This window comes from Triticum dicoccoides, chromosome 3A, assembly GCF_002162155.2.
Source record: "Triticum dicoccoides isolate Atlit2015 ecotype Zavitan chromosome 3A, WEW_v2.0, whole genome shotgun sequence".
NCBI classification, from domain to species: Eukaryota; Viridiplantae; Streptophyta; class Magnoliopsida; order Poales; family Poaceae; genus Triticum; species Triticum dicoccoides.
Genome location: NC_041384.1, coordinates 446,772,502 through 446,778,430, shown reverse-complemented (window position 1 = coordinate 446,778,430; position 5,929 = coordinate 446,772,502).

The following is a 5,929-nucleotide window of genomic DNA, read 5'->3' as shown; positions in this document are numbered from 1 at the left end:
ATGAGTATATCTACTTGATGAAACACAAGTCTGAAATATTTGAAAAGTTCAAAGAATTTCAGAGTGATGTGGAGAATCATCATAACAAAAATAAAAGTTTCTACGATATGATCGCAGAAGTAAAATATTTGAGTTACGAGTTTGGCCTTCAGTTAAAACAATGTGAAATAGTTTCACTACTCACGCCACCTGGAACACCACAGTGTAATGGTGTGTCCGAATGTCATAACCATACTTTATTAGATATAGTGCGATCTATGATGTCTCTTACCGATCTACCACTGTCGTTTTGGGGTTATGCATTAGAGACAGCTACATTCACGTTAAAAAGGGCACCATCTAAATCCATTGAGATGACACCGTATGAACTGTGGTTTGGCGAGAAACCTAAGCTATCGTTTCTTAAAGTTTGGGACTGCAATGCTTATGTGAAAAAGTTTGAACATGATAAGCTCGAACCCAAATCGGAGAAGTAAATCTTCATAGGATACCCAAAAGGAAATGTTGGGTACACCTTCTATCACAGATCCGAAGGCAAGTTATTCATTGCTGAGAATGGATCCTTTCTAGAGAAGGAGTTTCTCTCGAAAGAAGTGAGTGGGAGGAAAGTAGAACTTGATGAGGTAACTGTACCTGCTCCATTATTGGAAAGTAGTTCATCACAGAAATCTGTTCCTCTGACTACTACACCAATTAGTGAGGAAGCTAATGATGATGATCATGTAACTTCAGATCAAGTTACTACCAAACCTCGTAGGTAAACCAGAGTGAGATCCGCACCAGAGTGGTACGGTAATCCTGTTCTGGAGGTCATGTTACTTGACCATGACGAGCCTACGAACTATGAGGAAGCGATGATGAGCCCAGATTCCATGAAATGGCTTGAGGCCATGAAATCTGAGATGAGATCCATGTATGAGAACAAAGTATGGACTTTGATTGACTTGCCCAATGATCGGTGATCCATTGAGATTAAATGGATCTTCAAGAGGAAGATGGACACTGATAGTAGTGTTACTATTTACAAAGCTAGAATTGTCGCAAAAAGTTTTTCGACAAGTTAAAGGTGTTGACTACGATGAGAGTTTCTCACTCGTATTTATGCTGAAGTCTGTCCGAATCATGTTAGCAATTGCCGCATTTTATGAAATCTAGCAAATGGATAAAACAAACTGCATTCCTTAATGGATTTGTTAAAGACGAGTTGTATATGATGCAACCGGAAGGTTTTGTCAATCCTAAAGGTACTAACAAAATATGCAAGCTCCAGCGATCCATCTATGGACTGGTGCAAGCATCTTGGAGTTGGAATATATGCTTTGATAAGTTGATCAAAGCATATAGTTTTATACAGACTTGCGGTGAAGCCTGTATTTACAAGAAAGTGAGTGGGAGCACTACAGTATTTCTGATAAGTATATGTGAAGGACATATTGTTGATCGGAGATAATGTAGAATTATTCTGCAAAGCATAAAGGTATATTTGAAAGGAGTTTTTCAAAGAAAGACCTCGGTGAAACTGCTTACATATTGAGCATCAAGATCTATAGAGATAGATCAAGATGCTTGATAAGTTTTTCAATGAGTACATACCTTGACAAGATTTTGAGGTAGTTCAAAATGGAACAGTCAAAGAAGAAGTTCTTGCCTGTGTTACAAGATGTGAAGTTGAGTAAGACTCAAAACCCGACCACGACAGATAGAGAGAGAATGAAAGTCATTCCCTATGCCTTAGCCATAGGTTCTATAAAGTATGACATGCTGTGTACCAGACCTATTGTATACCCTGCCCTGAGTTTGGCAAGGGAGTGCAATAGTGATCTAGGAGTAGATCACTGGACATTGGTCAAAATTATCCTTAGTGGAATAAGGATATGTTTCTCGATTATGGAGGTGACAAAAGGTTCATCGTAAAGGGTTACGTCGATGCAAGTTTTGACACTGATCCAGATGACTCTAAGTCTCAATCTGGATACATATTGGAAGTGGGAGCAATTAGCTAGAATAGCCCCATGCAGAGCATTGTTGACATAGAAATTTGCAAAATACTTACGGATCTGAATGTGGCAGACCCGTTGACTAAACTTCTCTCACAAGCAAAACATGATCACACCTCAGTATTCTTTGGGTGTTAATCACATAGCGATGTGAACTAGATTATTGACTCTAGTAAACCCTTTGGGTGTTGGTCACATGTCGATGTGAACTATGGGTGTTAATCACATGGTGATGTGAACTATTGATGTTAAATCACATGGCGATGTGAACTAGATTATTGACTCTAGTGCAAGTGGGAGACTAAAGGAAATATGCCCTAGAGGCAATAATAAAGCTATTATTTATTACCTTATATCATGATAAATGTTTATTATCATGCTAGAATTGTATGAACCGGAAACATAATACATGTGTGAATACATAGACAAACATAGTGTCACTAGTATGCCTCTACTTGACTAGCTCGTTGATCAAAGATGGTTATGTTTCCTAACCATAGACATGAGTTGTCATTTGATTAACGGGATCACATCATTAGGAGAATGATGTGATTGACTTGACCCATTTTGTTAGCTTAGCACTTGATCGTTTAGTTTGTTGCTTGCTTTCTTCATGACTTATACATGTTCCTATGACTATGAGATTATGCAACTCCCGTTTACCGGAGGAACACTTTATGTGCTACCAAATGTCACAACGTAACTGGGTGATTATAAAGGTGCTCTACAGGTGTCTCCAAAGGTACTTGTTGGGTTGGCGTATTTTGAGATTAGGATTTGTCACTCCGATTGTCGGAGAGATATCTCTTGGCCCTCTCGGTAATGCACATCACATAAGCCTTGCAAGCATTGCAACTAATAAGTTAGTTGCGGGATGATGTATTACGGAACGAGTAAAGAGACTTGCTAGTAACGAGATTGAACTAGGTATCGAGATACCGACGATCGAATCTCAGGCAAGTAACATACCGATGACAAAGGGAACAACGTATGTTGTTATGCGGTCTGACTGATAAAGATCTTCGTAGAATATGTAGGAGCCAATATGAGCATCCAGGTTCCGCTATTGGTTATTGACCGGAGACGTGTCTCGGTCATGTCTACATAGTTCTCGAACCCGTAGGGTCCGCACGCTTAAAGATCGATGACGACCGTAATTAGGGTTTTTGTGTTTTGATGTACCGAAGGTTGTTTGGAGTCCCGGATGTGATCACGGACATGACGAGGAGTCTCGAAATGGTCGAGACATAAAGATTGATATATTGGAAGCCTATATTTGGATATCGGAAACGTTCCGGGTGAAATCGGGATTTTACCGGAGTACCGGGGGGTTAGCGGAACCCCCCGGGGGTTATTGGGCCTACATGGGCCATAAGGGAGAAGAGGAGGGCCAGCCAAGGAAGGCCGCGCGCCCCCTCCCCCCTTAGTCCGAATAGGACAAGGAAGGGGTGGCGGCACCCCGCTTTCCTCTTTCTCCCTTCCTCCTTCCTTTTCCAACAAGGCAAGAGGGGGGAGTCCTACTCCCGGTTGGAGTAGGACTCCTCCAGGCGCACCCATAGGGCCGGCCGCACCTCCCCCTCTCCCTCCTTTATATACTGAGGCAAGGGGGCACCCCATGACACACAAGTTGATCCTCGTGATCGTTCCTTAGCCGTGTGCGGTGCCCCCTTCCACCATATTCCACCTTGGTCATATCGTAGCGGTGCTTAGGCGAAGCCCTGCGTCGGTAGACCATCGTCACCATCATCACGCCGTCATGCTGACGAAACTCTCCCTCAACGTTTTGCTAGATCGGAACTCGAGGGACGTCACCGAGTTGAACGTGTGCAGAACTTGGAGGTGTCGTACATTCGGTACTTGGATCGGTCGGATCGGGAAGACGTACGACTACTTCCTCTATGTTGTGTGAACACTTCCGTTGCCGGTCTACGAGGGTACATAGACAACACTCTCCCCTCTCGTTGTTATGCATCACCATGATCTTGCGTGTGCGTAGGATTTTTTTTGAAATTACTACGTTTCCCAACACAAAAACCACATGTTCTGCACCTAATGCGCAATGCGGAGCACTTACGCTCGAATATGGCCAGGAAAACAGGGAAACCGACATGTGGGGCACACCTCTCGGGATGACGTGGCGCAAACTAGTCCAATGGAGGAGCTGGCCCACGACCTCCTCTCCACCGGCAACCGTTTATGTGGGTCGTGGGGGCCAGCAACATGGCGCAGCTCCAGCACCTCCTCGGGACACGGTCGGTTTCAGTGTGCCGAGGGTGGCGTTAGCATTGTGGCACGGCCAGCAAATCATCGCCCGGCTCGTCGAGGATGCATGGGGCGCCGAAGTGCGCGCGCGCTGCGACGCGTCTACGGAGTGGTGTAGCACAGCCAACTGCATCCCCAGGACCTGACACCATGCCGGGCCGTCTTTCTTTCTCAATGACATGTGGGGTCGCATGTGAGAAAAGGGCACCAACGTTGCCATGACCGCAGCTGACTATCCTGGCACACCAAAAACCCTCGTCCCTCGCGCCATTGTGCGGTGTGTTCCCAGCCGGCGCCAGCTGCCCGCATTCACGTCGTCCATCCGTATGCCGTTGTTAAGAGGCTCAGTGCCCGAGGAACCAACTCCGGCGACTTAATGACGCACCCGAAAGCTTGGCCTCACCGGAATGCGCTACTTAAAGCAGCTACGCCCAACTAACCTCCACACCATAGCGGATCATCCTGCTACCTGGCACCACATCCGCCATGACCACAAGCGCGAACGCTCTATGGGAGAGCTTGTCTTCGAGGATGGAGCTCGAGGTCGCCGCCCTCGCTCAAGTCGCTGCTCGCGATGCAATAGCGACATAGCCAGACGCAGACGCGACCGCACAAGCGGTGGCCACGCTGGTGGCTGACAACGGGAGCACCGTCAGCCAGGCGTCCTACTTGCCGTCATCCAATGTCCTGCACCGCCGAGGTCGGGGTCTCCTCCAAGGATGAGTAGGGCATGGGAGGCGGCAGGGCATGGTGTGCCAACTGGCTGGTCCGTCTCCCGTGTTCTACTCTTCCTCGCCAGAGACCGCACCTTCACTTCACGGGTCTTGAACCCCGCCCCCGTACATGGAGATCACAGATGGAGGACGTCGGTCGCCGGCACAGAATAGATTTAGGGTTGAGTTTCTTTTATTTTTCTGTCCTATAAAAGTTCGAAATGTAATGAAAATCTGTCATGTTTGCATTAATCTCGGTCGGTGTATATGAACTTTCACAATAATATAGTATATCGTAGGAGTACTAACAAGATGCCCGTGCGTTGCATGTAACATCAAGATCTTGTGGGAGAAAAGGATGAACAAGGGAAGGCCTTATCTGCAAATGTGGAGAGGAGTGCAGGTAAATTGTCATACTTTCCTTCCTATCCGTTAGATATAGATCGGACGGCCTATATTGCAGGATGGCAGGCACACCATCATCATCAACTCTATTTTTTATTGAACTGAGACAAAGCTAACATGCGAAGTAAATAAACACATAGGGTCTACATACACAATTTATCATAGGTACTCCAATAGTACGTCCACTACAAATTCACGCATTTCACATCTTTCTACATCAACGGGAACCTACGGAAGGGTTAACGTAAATTTCCTCTCTCTCTCTCTCCTCCCTGATTTTCATGGTGGTGGGCCCCTTCCTCCCCCCCCCAATCTACAATCAACAGCTCACATGTTTCACATTACATTAATTATGTAACTGGGATTACATAGGTGTAGCATTAACTACTCGTCCTAAAAAACATAACTAAGCCAACCTCCCAGCATATCGTGCGGGAAAAGACCTGGTCGCACCGTTTTCGTCAGGATTACCGGATTACTAGTAGTAGTATCGATGGATCACGCGAAGCACTAAGTTTTTTTGAGGGGTGAAGCACCTAGTTTAAAAGGAAA